Raw genomic sequence first — 12,308 nt, 5'->3', positions numbered from 1 at the left:
TCAGTCAATAAACCAGGGTCTCAAATCACCGACAAAGAATTTGAGCATGAACTCTTCACTGAGACAACAATGCAGCACTGAGTAAGTGCTGCACTGTCAGAGGGTCAGCACTGAGGGAGTGCCGCACAGTCACAGGGTCAGTACTGAGGGAGAGCTGCACTGTCAGAGGGTCAGCACTGAGGGAGTGCCGCACTGTCAGAGAGTCAGTACTGAGGGAGAGCTGCACAGTCAGAGGGTCAGTACTGAGGGAGTGCCGCACTGTCAGAGTGTCAGTACTGAGCGAGTGCTGCACTGTCAGAGGCTCAGTACTGAGGGAGTGCTGCACTGTCAGAGGGTCAGTACTGAGGGAGTGCCGCACAGTCACAGGGTCAGTACTGAGGGAGAGCTGCACTGTCAGAGGGTCAGCACTGAGGGAGTGCCGCACTGTCAGAGAGTCAGTACTGAGGGAGAGCTGCACAGTCAGAGGGTCAGTACTGAGGGAGTGCCGCACTGTCAGAGTGTCAGTACTGAGCGAGTGCTGCACTGTCAGAGGCTCAGTACTGAGGGAGTGCTGCACTGTCAGAGGGTCAGTACTGAGGGAGTGCTGCACTGTCAGAGGGACAGTACTGAGGGAGTGCCGCACTGTCGGAGGGTCAACACTGAGAGAGTGCCGCACTGTCAGAGGGTCAGTACTGAGGGAGTGCCGCACTGTCAGAGGGTCAGTACTGAGGGAGTGCCGCACTGTCAGAGGGTCAGTACTGAGGGAGCGCTGCACTGTCAGAGGGTCAGTACTGAGGGAGCGCTGCACTGTCAGAGGGTCAGTACTGAGGGAGTGCTGCACTGTCAGAGGGTCAGTACTGAGGGAGAGCTGCACTGTCAGAGGGTCAGCACTGAGGGAGAGCTGCACTGTCAGAGGGTCAGCACTGAGGGAGTGCCGCACTGTCAGAGGGTCAGCACTGAGGGAGAGCTGCACTGTCAGAGGGTCAGCACTGAGGGAGAGCTGCACTGTCAGAGGGTCAGCGCTGAGGGAGTGCCGCACTGTCAGAGGGTCAGTACTGAGGGAGAGCTGCACTGTCAGAGGGTCAGCACTGAGGGAGTGCCGCACTGTCAGAGGGTCAGTTCTGAGGGAGTGCTGCACTGTCAGAGTGTCAGTTCTGAGGGAGTGCTGCACTGTCAGAGGGTCAGCACTGAGGGAGAGCTGCACTGTCAGAGTGTCAGTACTGAGGGAGTGCCGCACTGTCAGAGGGTCAGCACTGAGGGAGCGCTGCACTGTCAGAGGGTCAGTACTGAGGGAGTGCAGCACTCTCAGAGGGTCAGTACTGAGGGAGCGCTGCACTGTCCGAGAGTCAGGACTGAGGGAGTGCTGCACTGTCAGAGGGTCAGTACTGAGGGAGCGCTGCACTGTCAGAGGGTCAGTACTGAGGGAGTGCTGCACTGTCAGAGGGTCAGTACTGAGAGAGTGCTGCACTGTCAGAGGGTCAGTACTGAGGGAGAGCTGCACTGTCAGAGGGTCAGTACTGAGGGAGTGCTGCACTGTCAGAGGGTCAGTACTGAGGGAGTGCTGCACTGTCAGAGGGTAAGTACTGAGTGAGTGCTGCACTGTCAGAAGGTCAGTACAGAGGTAGTGCTGCACTGCACTGTCAGAGGGTCAGTGCTGAGGGAGTGCTGCACTGGCAGAGGGTCAGTACTGAGTGAGTGCTGCACTGTCAGAGGGTCAGTACTGAGGGAGTGCTGCACTGTCAGAGGGTAAGTACTGAGTGAGTGCTGCACTGTCAGAAGGTCAGTACAGAGGTAGTGCTGCACTGCACTGTCAGAGGGTCAGTGCTGAGGGAGTGCTGCACTGGCAGAGGGTCAGTACTGAGTGAGTGCTGCACTGTCAGAGGGTCTGTATTGAGGGAGTGCTGCACTGTCAGAGGGTCTGTACTGAGGTAGTGCTGCACTGTCAGAGGGACAGTACTGAGGGAGTGCCGTACTGTCAGAGGGTCAGTACTGAGGGAGTGCCGCACTGTCAGAGGGTCAGTACTGAGGGAGTGCCGCACTGTCAGAGGGTCAGTACTGAGGGAGCGCTGCACTGTCAGAGGGTCAGTACTGAGGGAGTGCTGCACTGTCAGAGGGTCAGTACTGAGGGAGAGCTGCACTGTCAGAGGGTCAGTACTGAGGGAGTGCTGCACTGTCAGAGGGTCAGTACTGAGGGAGTGCTGCACTGTCAGAGGGTCAGCACTGAGGGAGAGCTGCACTGTCAGAGGGTCAGCGCTGAGGGAGTGCCGCACTGTCAGAGGGTCAGTACTGAGGGAGAGCTGCACTGTCAGAGGGTCAGCACTGAGGGAGTGCCGCACTGTCAGAGGGTCAGTTCTGAGGGAGTGCTGCACTGTCAGAGTGTCAGTTCTGAGGGAGTGCTGCACTGTCAGAGGGTCAGTACTGAGGGAGCGCTGCACTGTCAGAGGGTCAGTACTGAGGGAGTGCTGCACTGTCAGAGGGTCAGTACTGAGAGAGTGCTGCACTGTCAGAGGGTCAGTACTGAGGGAGAGCTGCACTGTCAGAGGGTCAGTACTGAGGGAGTGCTGCACTGTCAGAGGGTCAGTACTGAGGGAGTGCTGCACTGTCAGAGGGTAAGTACTGAGTGAGTGCTGCACTGTCAGAAGGTCAGTACAGAGGGAGTGCTGCACTGTCAGAGGGTCAGTACTGAGTGAGTGCTGCACTGTCAGAGGGTCTGTACTGAGGGAGTGCTGCACGGTCAGAGGGACAGTACTGAGGGAGTGCCGTACTGTCAGAGGGTCTGTACTGAGGTAGTGCTGCACTGTCAGAGGGACAGTACTGAGGGAGTGCCGTACTGTCAGAGGGTCAGTACTGAGGGAGTGCCGCACTGTCAGAGGGTCAGTACTGAGGGAGTGCCGCACTGTCAGAGGGTCAGTACTGAGAGAGCGCTGCACTGTCAGAGGGTCAGTACTGAGGGAGTGCTGCACTGTCAGAGGGTCAGTACTGAGGGAGAGCTGCACTGTCAGAGGTCAGCACTGAGGGAGAGCTGCACTGTCAGAGGGTCAGCACTGAGGGAGTGCCGCACTGTCAGAGGGTCAGCACTGAGGGAGAGCTGCACTGTCAGAGGGTCAGCACTGAGGGAGAGCTGCACTGTCAGAGGGTCAGCGCTGAGGGAGTGCCGCACTGTCAGAGGGTCAGTACTGAGGGAGAGCTGCACTGTCAGAGGGTCAGCACTGAGGGAGTGCCGCACTGTCAGAGGGTCAGTTCTGAGGGAGTGCTGCACTGTCAGAGTGTCAGTTCTGAGGGAGTGCTGCACTGTCAGAGGGTCAGCACTGAGGGAGAGCTGCACTGTCAGAGTGTCAGTACTGAGGGAGTGCCGCACTGTCAGAGGGTCAGCACTCAGGAGCGCTGCACTGTCAGAGGGTCAGTACTGAGGGAGTGCAGCACTCTCAGAGGGTCAGTACTGAGGGAGCGCTGCACTGTCAGAGAGTCAGTACTGAGGGAGTGCTGCACTGTCAGAGGGTCAGTACTGAGGGAGCGCTGCACTGTCAGAGGGTCAGTACTGAGGGAGTGATGCACTGTCAGAGGGTCAGTACTGAGAGAGTGCTGCACTGTCAGAGGGTCAGTACTGAGGGAGAGCTGCACTGTCAGAGGGTCAGTACTGAGGGAGTGCTGCACTGTCAGAGGGTCAGTACTGAGGGAGTGCTGCACTGTCAGATGGTCAGTACTGAGGGAGAGCTGCACTGTCAGAGGGTCAGTACTGAGGGAGTGCTGCACTGTCAGAGGGTGAGTACTGAGGGAGTGCTGCACTGTCAGAGGGTAAGTACTGAGTGAGTGCTGCACTGTCAGAGGGTCAGTACAGAGGGAGTGCTGCACTGTCAGAGGGTCAGTGCTGAGGGAGTGCTGCACTGTCAGAGGGTCAGTACTGAGTGAGTGCTGCACTGTCAGAGGGTCAGTACTGAGGGAGTGCTGCACTGTCAGAGGATCAGTACTGAGGGAGTGCCGCACTGTCAGAGGGACAGTACTGAGGGAGTGCCGTACTGTCAGAGGGTCAGTACTGAGTGAGTGCTGCACTGTCAGAGGGTCTGTACTGAGGGAGTTGTGCACTGTCAGAGGGTCAGTACTGAGGGAGTTGTGCACTGTCAGAGGGTCAGTACTGAGGGGACGCTGCACTGTCAGAGGGTCAGTACTGAGGGAGTGCTGCACTGTCACAGGGTCAGTACTGAGGGAGTGCCGCACTGTCAGAGGGTCAGTACTGAGGGAGAGCTGCACTGTCAGAGGGTCAGCACTGAGGGAGTGCCGCACTGTCAGAGGGTCAGCACTGAGGGAGAGCTGCACTGTCAGAGGGTCAGCACTGAGGGAGAGCTGCACTGTCAGAAGGTCAGCACTGAGGGAGTGCCGCACTGTCAGAGGGTCAGCACTGAGGGAGAGCTGCACTGTCAGAGGGACAGCACTGAGGGAGTGCCGCACTGTCAGAGGGTCAGTATGAGGGAGAGCTGCACTGTCAGAGGGTCAGCACTAAGGGAGTGCCGCACTGTCAGAGGGTCAGTTCTGAGGGAGTGCTGCACTGTCAGAGTGTCAGTTCTGAGGGAGTGCTGCACTGTCAGAGGGTCAGCACTGAGGGAGAGCTGCACTGTCAGAGGGTCAGTACTGAGGGAGTGCCGCACTGTCAGAGGGTCAGCACTGAGGGAGCGCTGCACTGTCAGAGGGTCAGTACTGAGGGAGTGCAGCACTCTCAGAGGGTCAGTACTGAGGGAGCGCTGCACTGTCAGACAGTCAGTACTGAGGTAGTGCTGCACTGTCAGAGGGTCAGTACTGAGGGAGCGCTGTACTGTCAGAGGGTAAGTACTGAGGGAGTGCTGCACTGTCAGAGGGTCAGTACTGAGGGAGTGCTGCACTGTCAGAGGGTCAGTACTGAGGGAGAGCTGCACTATCAGAGGGTCAGTACTGAGGGAGTGCTGCACTGTCAGAGGGTCAGTACTGAGGGAGTGCTGCACTGTCAGAGGGTAAGTACTGAGGGAGTGCTGCACTGTCAGAGGGTCAGTACAGAGGGAGTGCTGCACTGTCAGAGGGTCAGTGCTGAGGGAGTGCTGCACTGTCAGAGGGTCAGTACTGAGTGAGTGCTGCACTGTCAGAGGGTCTGTACTGAGGGAGTGCTGCACTGTCAGAGGATCCGTACTGCAGGAGTGCTGCACTGTCAGAGGGACAGTACTGAGTGAGTGCCGCACTGTCAGAGGGTCAGTACTGAGGGAGTGCAGCACTGTAAGAGTGTCAGTACTGAGGGAGCACTGCACTGTCAGAGGGTCAGTACTGAGGGAGTGCTGCACTGTAAGAGTGTCAGTACTGAGGGAGTGCTGCACTGTCAGAGAGTCGGTACTGAGGGTGTGCTGCACTGTTAGAGTGACCGTACTGCAGGAGTGCTGCACTGTCAGAGGGACAGTACTGAGGGAGTGCCGCACTGTCAGAGGGTCAGTACTGAGGGAGTGCTGCACTGTCAGAGGGTCTGTACTGAGGTAGTGCTGCACTGTCAGAGGGTCAGTACTGCAGGAGTGCTGCACTGTCAGAGGGACAGTACTGAGGGAGTGCTGCACTGTCAGAGGGTCAGTACTGAGGGTGTGCTTCACTGTCAGAGGGTCAGTACTGAGAGAGTGCTGCACTGTCAGAGGGCCAGTACTGAGGGAGCGCTGCACTGTCAGAGGGTCAGTACTGAGGGAGTGCTGCACTGTCAGAGGGTCAGTACTGAGGGAGCGCTGCACTGTCAGAGGGTCAGTACTGAGGGAGTGCTGCACTGTCAGAGGGTCAGTACTGAGGGAGTGCTGCACTGTCAGAAGGTTAGTGCTGAGGGAGTGCTGCACTGTCAGAGGGTCAGTATTGAGGGAGCGCTGCACTATCAGAGGATCAGTATTGAGGGAGCGCTGCACTATCAGAGGATCAGTACTGAGGGAGAGCCGCACTGTCAGAGTGTCAGTACTGAGGGAGTGCCGCACTGTCAGAGGGTCAGTACTGAGGGAGTGTTGCACTGTCGGAGGGTCAGCACTGAGAGAGTGCTGCACTGTCAGAGGGTCAGTACTGAGGGAGTGCTGCACTGTCAGAGGGTCAGTACTGAGGGAGAGCTGCACTGTCAGAGGGTCAGTACTGAGGGAGTGCTGCACTGTCAGAGGGTCAGTACTGAGGGAGTGCTGCACTGTCAGAGGGTAAGTACTGAGTGAGTGCTGCACTGTCAGAAGGTCAGTACAGAGGGAGTGCTGCACTGTCAGAGGGTCAGTACTGAGTGAGTGCTGCACTGTCAGAGGGTCTGTACTGAGGGAGTGCTGCACGGTCAGAGGGACAGTACTGAGGGAGTGCCGTACTGTCAGAGGGTCTGTACTGAGGTAGTGCTGCACTGTCAGAGGGACAGTACTGAGGGAGTGCCGTACTGTCAGAGGGTCAGTACTGAGGGAGTGCCGCACTGTCAGAGGGTCAGTACTGAGGGAGTGCCGCACTGTCAGAGGGTCAGTACTGAGAGAGCGCTGCACTGTCAGAGGGTCAGTACTGAGGGAGTGCTGCACTGTCAGAGGGTCAGTACTGAGGGAGAGCTGCACTGTCAGAGGTCAGCACTGAGGGAGAGCTGCACTGTCAGAGGGTCAGCACTGAGGGAGTGCCGCACTGTCAGAGGGTCAGCACTGAGGGAGAGCTGCACTGTCAGAGGGTCAGCACTGAGGGAGAGCTGCACTGTCAGAGGGTCAGCGCTGAGGGAGTGCCGCACTGTCAGAGGGTCAGTACTGAGGGAGAGCTGCACTGTCAGAGGGTCAGCACTGAGGGAGTGCCGCACTGTCAGAGGGTCAGTTCTGAGGGAGTGCTGCACTGTCAGAGTGTCAGTTCTGAGGGAGTGCTGCACTGTCAGAGGGTCAGCACTGAGGGAGAGCTGCACTGTCAGAGTGTCAGTACTGAGGGAGTGCCGCACTGTCAGAGGGTCAGTACTGAGAGAGTGCTGCACTGTCAGAGGGTCAGTACTGAGGGAGAGCTGCACTGTCAGAGGGTCAGTACTGAGGGAGTGCTGCACTGTCAGAGGGTCAGTACTGAGGGAGTGCTGCACTGTCAGATGGTCAGTACTGAGGGAGAGCTGCACTGTCAGAGGGTCAGTACTGAGGGAGTGCTGCACTGTCAGAGGGTGAGTACTGAGGGAGTGCTGCACTGTCAGAGGGTAAGTACTGAGTGAGTGCTGCACTGTCAGAGGGTCAATACAGAGGGAGTGCTGCACTGTCAGAGGGTCAGTGCTGAGGGAGTGCTGCACTGTCAGAGGGTCAGTACTGAGTGAGTGCTGCACTGTCAGAGGGTCAGTACTGAGGGAGTGCTGCACTGTCAGAGGATCAGTACTGAGGGAGTGCCGCACTGTCAGAGGGACAGTACTGAGGGAGTGCCGTACTGTCAGAGGGTCAGTACTGAGTGAGTGCTGCACTGTCAGAGGGTCTGTACTGAGGGAGTTGTGCACTGTCAGAGGGTCAGTACTGAGGGAGTTGTGCACTGTCAGAGGGTCAGTACTGAGGGGACGCTGCACTGTCAGAGGGTCAGTACTGAGGGAGTGCTGCACTGTCACAGGGTCAGTACTGAGGGAGTGCCGCACTGTCAGAGGGTCAGTACTGAGGGAGAGCTGCACTGTCAGAGGGTCAGCACTGAGGGAGTGCCGCACTGTCAGAGGGTCAGCACTGAGGGAGAGCTGCACTGTCAGAGGGTCAGCACTGAGGGAGAGCTGCACTGTCAGAAGGTCAGCACTGAGGGAGTGCCGCACTGTCTGAGGGTCAGCACTGACGGAGAGCTGCACTGTCAGAGGGTCAGCACTGAGGGAGAGCTGCACTGTCAGAGGGACAGCACTGAGGGAGTGCCGCACTGTCAGAGGGTCAGTATGAGGGAGAGCTGCACTGTCAGAGGGTCAGCACTAAGGGAGTGCCGCACTGTCAGAGGGTCAGTTCTGAGGGAGTGCTGCACTGTCAGAGTGTCAGTTCTGAGGGAGTGCTGCACTGTCAGAGGGTCAGCACTGAGGGAGAGCTGCACTGTCAGAGGGTCAGTACTGAGGGAGTGCCGCACTGTCAGAGGGTCAGCACTGAGGGAGCGCTGCACTGTCAGAGGGTCAGTACTGAGGGAGTGCAGCACTCTCAGAGGGTCAGTACTGAGGGAGCGCTGCACTGTCAGACAGTCAGTACTGAGGGAGTGCTGCACTGTCAGAGGGTCAGTACTGAGGGAGCGCTGCACTGTCAGAGGGTAAGTACTGAGGGAGTGCTGCACTGTCAGAGGGTCAGTACTGAGGGAGTGCTGCACTGTCAGAGGGTCAGTACTGAGGGAGAGCTGCACTATCAGAGGGTCAGTACTGAGGGAGTGCTGCACTGTCAGAGGGTCAGTACTGAGGGAGTGCTGCACTGTCAGAGGGTAAGTACTGAGGGAGTGCTGCACTGTCAGAGGGTCAGTACAGAGGGAGTGCTGCACTGTCAGAGGGTCAGTGCTGAGGGAGTGCTGCACTGTCAGAGGGTCAGTACTGAGTGAGTGCTGCACTGTCAGAGGGTCTGTACTGAGGGAGTGCTGCACTGTCAGAGGATCCGTACTGCAGGAGTGCTGCACTGTCAGAGGGACAGTACTGAGTGAGTGCCGCACTGTCAGAGGGTCAGTACTGAGGGAGTGCAGCACTGTAAGAGTGTCAGTACTGAGGGAGCACTGCACTGTCAGAGGGTCAGTACTGAGGGAGTGCTGCACTGTAAGAGTGTCAGTACTGAGGGAGTGCTGCACTGTCAGAGAGTCGGTACTGAGGGTGTGCTGCACTGTTAGAGTGACCGTACTGCAGGAGTGCTGCACTGTCAGAGGGACAGTACTGAGGGAGTGCCGCACTGTCAGAGGGTCAGTACTGAGGGAGTGCTGCACTGTCAGAGGGTCTGTACTGAGGTAGTGCTGCACTGTCAGAGGGTCAGTACTGCAGGAGTGCTGCACTGTCAGAGGGACAGTACTGAGGGAGTGCTGCACTGTCAGAGGGTCAGTACTGAGGGAGTGCTTCACTGTCAGAGGGTCAGTACTGAGAGAGTGCTGCACTGTCAGAGGGCCAGTACTGAGGGAGCGCTGCACTGTCAGAGGGTCAGTACTGAGGGAGTGCTGCACTGTCAGAGGGTCAGTACTGAGGGAGCGCTGCACTGTCAGAGGGTCAGTACTGAGGGAGTGCTGCACTGTCAGAGGGTCAGTACTGAGGGAGTGCTGCACTGTCAGAAGGTTAGTGCTGAGGGAGTGCTGCACTGTCAGAGGGTCAGTATTGAGGGAGCGCTGCACTATCAGAGGATCAGTATTGAGGGAGCGCTGCACTATCAGAGGATCAGTACTGAGGGAGCGCCGCACTGTCAGAGTGTCAGTACTGAGGGAGTGCCGCACTGTCAGAGGGTCAGTACTGAGGGAGTGTTGCACTGTCGGAGGGTCAGCACTGAGAGAGTGCTGCACTGTCAGAGGGTCAGTACTGAGGGAGTGCTGCACTGTCAGAGGGTCAGCACTGAGAGAGTGCTGCACTGTCAGAGGGTCAGTACTGAGGGAGTGCCGCACTGTCAGAGTGTCAGTACTGAGGGAGTGCCGCACTGTCAGAGGGTCAGTACTGAGGGAGTGCCGCACTGTCAGAGGGTCAGTACTGAGGGAGTGCCGCACTGTCAGAGGGTCAGTGCTGAGGGAGCGCTGCACTGTCAGAGGGTCTGTACTGAGGGAGTGCTGCACTGTCAGAGGGTTAGTATTGAGGGTGTGCTGCACTGTCAGAGGGTCCGTACTGAGGGAGTGCCGCACTGTCAGAGGGTCAGTGCTGAGGGAGCGCTGCACTGTCAGAGGGTCAGTACTGAGAGAGTGCTGCACTGTCAGAGGGTCAGTACTGAGGGAGAGCTGCACTGTCAGAGGGTTAGTATTGAGGGAGTGCTGCACTGTCAGAGGGTCCGTACTGAGGGAGTGCTGCACTGTCAGAGGGTCAGTACTGAGGGAGTGCTGCACTGTCAGAGAGTCAGTACTGAGGGAGTGCTGCACTGTCAGAGGGACCGTACTGCAGGAGTGCTGCACTGTCAGAGGGACAGTACTGAGGGAGTGCCGCACTGTCAGAGGGTCAGTACTGAGGGAGTGCTGCACTGTCAGAGGGTCTGTACTGAGGTAATGCTGCACTGTCAGAGGGTCAGTACTGCAGGAGTGCTGCACTGTCAGAGGGACTGTACTGAGGGAGTGTTGCACTGTCAGAGGGTCAGTACTGAGGGAGCGCTTCACTGTCAGAGGGTCAGTACTGAGAGAGTGCTGCACTGTCAGAGGGTCAGTACTGAGGGAGCGCTGCACTGTCAGAGGGTCAGTACTGAGGGAGTGCTGCACTGTCAGAGGGTCAGTACTGAGGGAGTGCTGCACTGTCAGCGGGTCAGTACTGAGGGAGCGCTGCACTGTCAGAGGGTCAGTACTGAGGGAGTGCTGCACTGTCAGAGGGTCAGTACTGAGGGAGTGCTGCACTGTCAGAAGGTCAGTGCTGAGGGAGTGCTGCACTGTCAGAGGGTCAGTAGTGAGGGAGCGCTACACTATCAGAGGGTCAGTACTGAGGGAGCGCCGCACTGTCAGAGTGTCAGTACTCGGGGAGTGCCGCACTGTCAGAGGGTCAGTACTGAGGGAGTGTTGCACTGTCGGAGGGTCAGCACTGAGAGAGTGCTGCACTGCCAGAGGGTCAGTACTGAGGGATTGCTGCACTGTCAGAGGGTCAGCACTGAGAGAGTGCTGCACTGTCAGAGGGTCAGTACTGAGGGAGTGCCGCACTGTCAGAGTGTCAGTACTGAGGGAGTGCCGCACTGTCAGAGGGTTAGTACTGAGGGAGTGCTTCACTGTCAGAGGGTCAGTACTGAGGGAGTGCCGCACTGTCAGAGGGTCAGTGCTGAGGGAGTGCTTCACTGTCAGAGGGTCAGTACTGAGGGAGTGCCGCACTGTCAGAGGGTCAGTACTGAGGGAGTGCCGCACTGTCAGAGGGTCAGTACTGAGTGAGTGCTTCACTGTCAGAGGGTCAGTACTGAGGGAGTGCCGCAGTGTCAGAGGGTCAGTACTGAGGGAGTGCTTCACTCTCAGAGGGTCAGTACTGAGGGAGTGCCGCACTGTCAGAGGGTCAGTACTGAGGGAGTGCCGCACTGTCAGAGGGTCAGTGCTGAGGAAGCGCTGCACTGTCAGAGGGTCAGTACTGAGGGAGTGCTGCACTGTCAGAGGGTTAGTATTGAGGGAGTGCTGCACTGTCAGAGGGTCCGTACTGAGGGAGTGCCGCTCTGTTAGAGGGTTAGTATTGAGGGAGTGCTGCACTGTCAGAGAGTCAGTGCTGAGGGAGTGCTGCACTGTCAGAGGGTCAGGACTGAGGGAATGCTGCACTGTCAGAGGGTCAGTACTGAGGGAGTGCTGCACTGTCAGAGGATCAGTACTGAGGGAGTGCCGCACTGTCAGAGGGTCAGTACTGAGGGAGTGCTGCACTGTCAGAGAGTCAGGACTGAGGGGGTGCTGCACTGTCAGAGGGTCAGTGCTGAGGGAGTGCCGCACTGTCAGAGGGTCAGTACTGAGGGAGTGCTGCACTGTCAGAGAGTCAGGACTGAGGGAGTGCTGCACTGTCAGAGGGTCAGTACTGAGGGAGTGCCGCACTGTCAGAGGGTCAGTACTGAGGGAGCGCTGCACTGTCAGAGGGTCAGTACTGAGGGAGTGCTGCACTGTCAGAGGGGTAGTACTGAGGGAGTGCCGCAGTCAGAGTAGATGAGATGTGATTCTAAACCCCTCTGGTCTTGATAGAATAGATCACAATTGGAGAGAAGTTGCAGAGGTATTGTCGGCAGTGCGTCTGTCAAAATCTATCTGCAAACAAATATCAGAGCAACAGATTACCCGTTCATTATTACCTTCCCCTCTGCTGGTGTTCTCTCTGCTCAAATTAGTTGCCGCCTTTCTTACTTTCCAACTGGGAACAGTCTTCCAAATTAACCTGTTGTGTCTAAACCCTTTCTGACATCCCAAAGTAATCACAGGTGCTATATGAAGGCAAGACTTTCTTTCCATTTACAATCAAAACCTGAAGCGTTTGGCGATACAATTAGGAGAAAAGGACTTTAGGAATCGGGGAATGAAGATGTTTAAATGTGAGAGCTGTACTTACCCGAATCACCCAGATGTCAAATCACTTCATTCAGGAAGCTGGGTTTCCTCAGCCAGTCACTCTTTATTTCTCTGGATCACGGATTTATTTTCTTCAAAATTCATCGGAGGCAGGCAGAGGGAAAGAAGGGAAAGTGAGAATGAGGCAGGGAAGTTCACCAGGCTGACGTGTGTGAGAGAGAGGGATAGACGAGTGGACACAGGAACAGGGCAGGCCTTAC

At 57.1% G+C, this 12,308-nt stretch overlaps 1 protein-coding gene across 2 annotated transcripts in view; it reads right to left on the bottom strand.

The window, feature by feature from the left end:
- The window catches only part of LOC140429064 (complement component C6-like), a 281,293-nt gene extending 269,150 nt beyond the window's left edge, over positions 1 to 12,143 (bottom strand). Inside the window, exon 1 of one of the 2 annotated variants that reach the window (XM_072515604.1) lies at positions 12,089 to 12,143. The gene's annotated coding sequence lies outside the window, so the exon portion shown is untranslated. Of the gene's footprint in view, positions 1 to 11,834; positions 11,950 to 12,088 lie in introns of those variants that run through there. The other variant, XM_072515605.1, reaches the window with a different exon arrangement.
- Positions 12,144 to 12,308: the final 165 nt, after the last annotated feature.

This window comes from Scyliorhinus torazame, chromosome 9 (assembly GCF_047496885.1).
Source record: "Scyliorhinus torazame isolate Kashiwa2021f chromosome 9, sScyTor2.1, whole genome shotgun sequence".
Lineage (NCBI taxonomy): Eukaryota > Metazoa > Chordata > Chondrichthyes > Carcharhiniformes > Scyliorhinidae > Scyliorhinus > Scyliorhinus torazame.
Note: the sequence above shows the minus strand (reverse complement) of the source record. Positions and strands in the feature narration are given on the sequence as shown.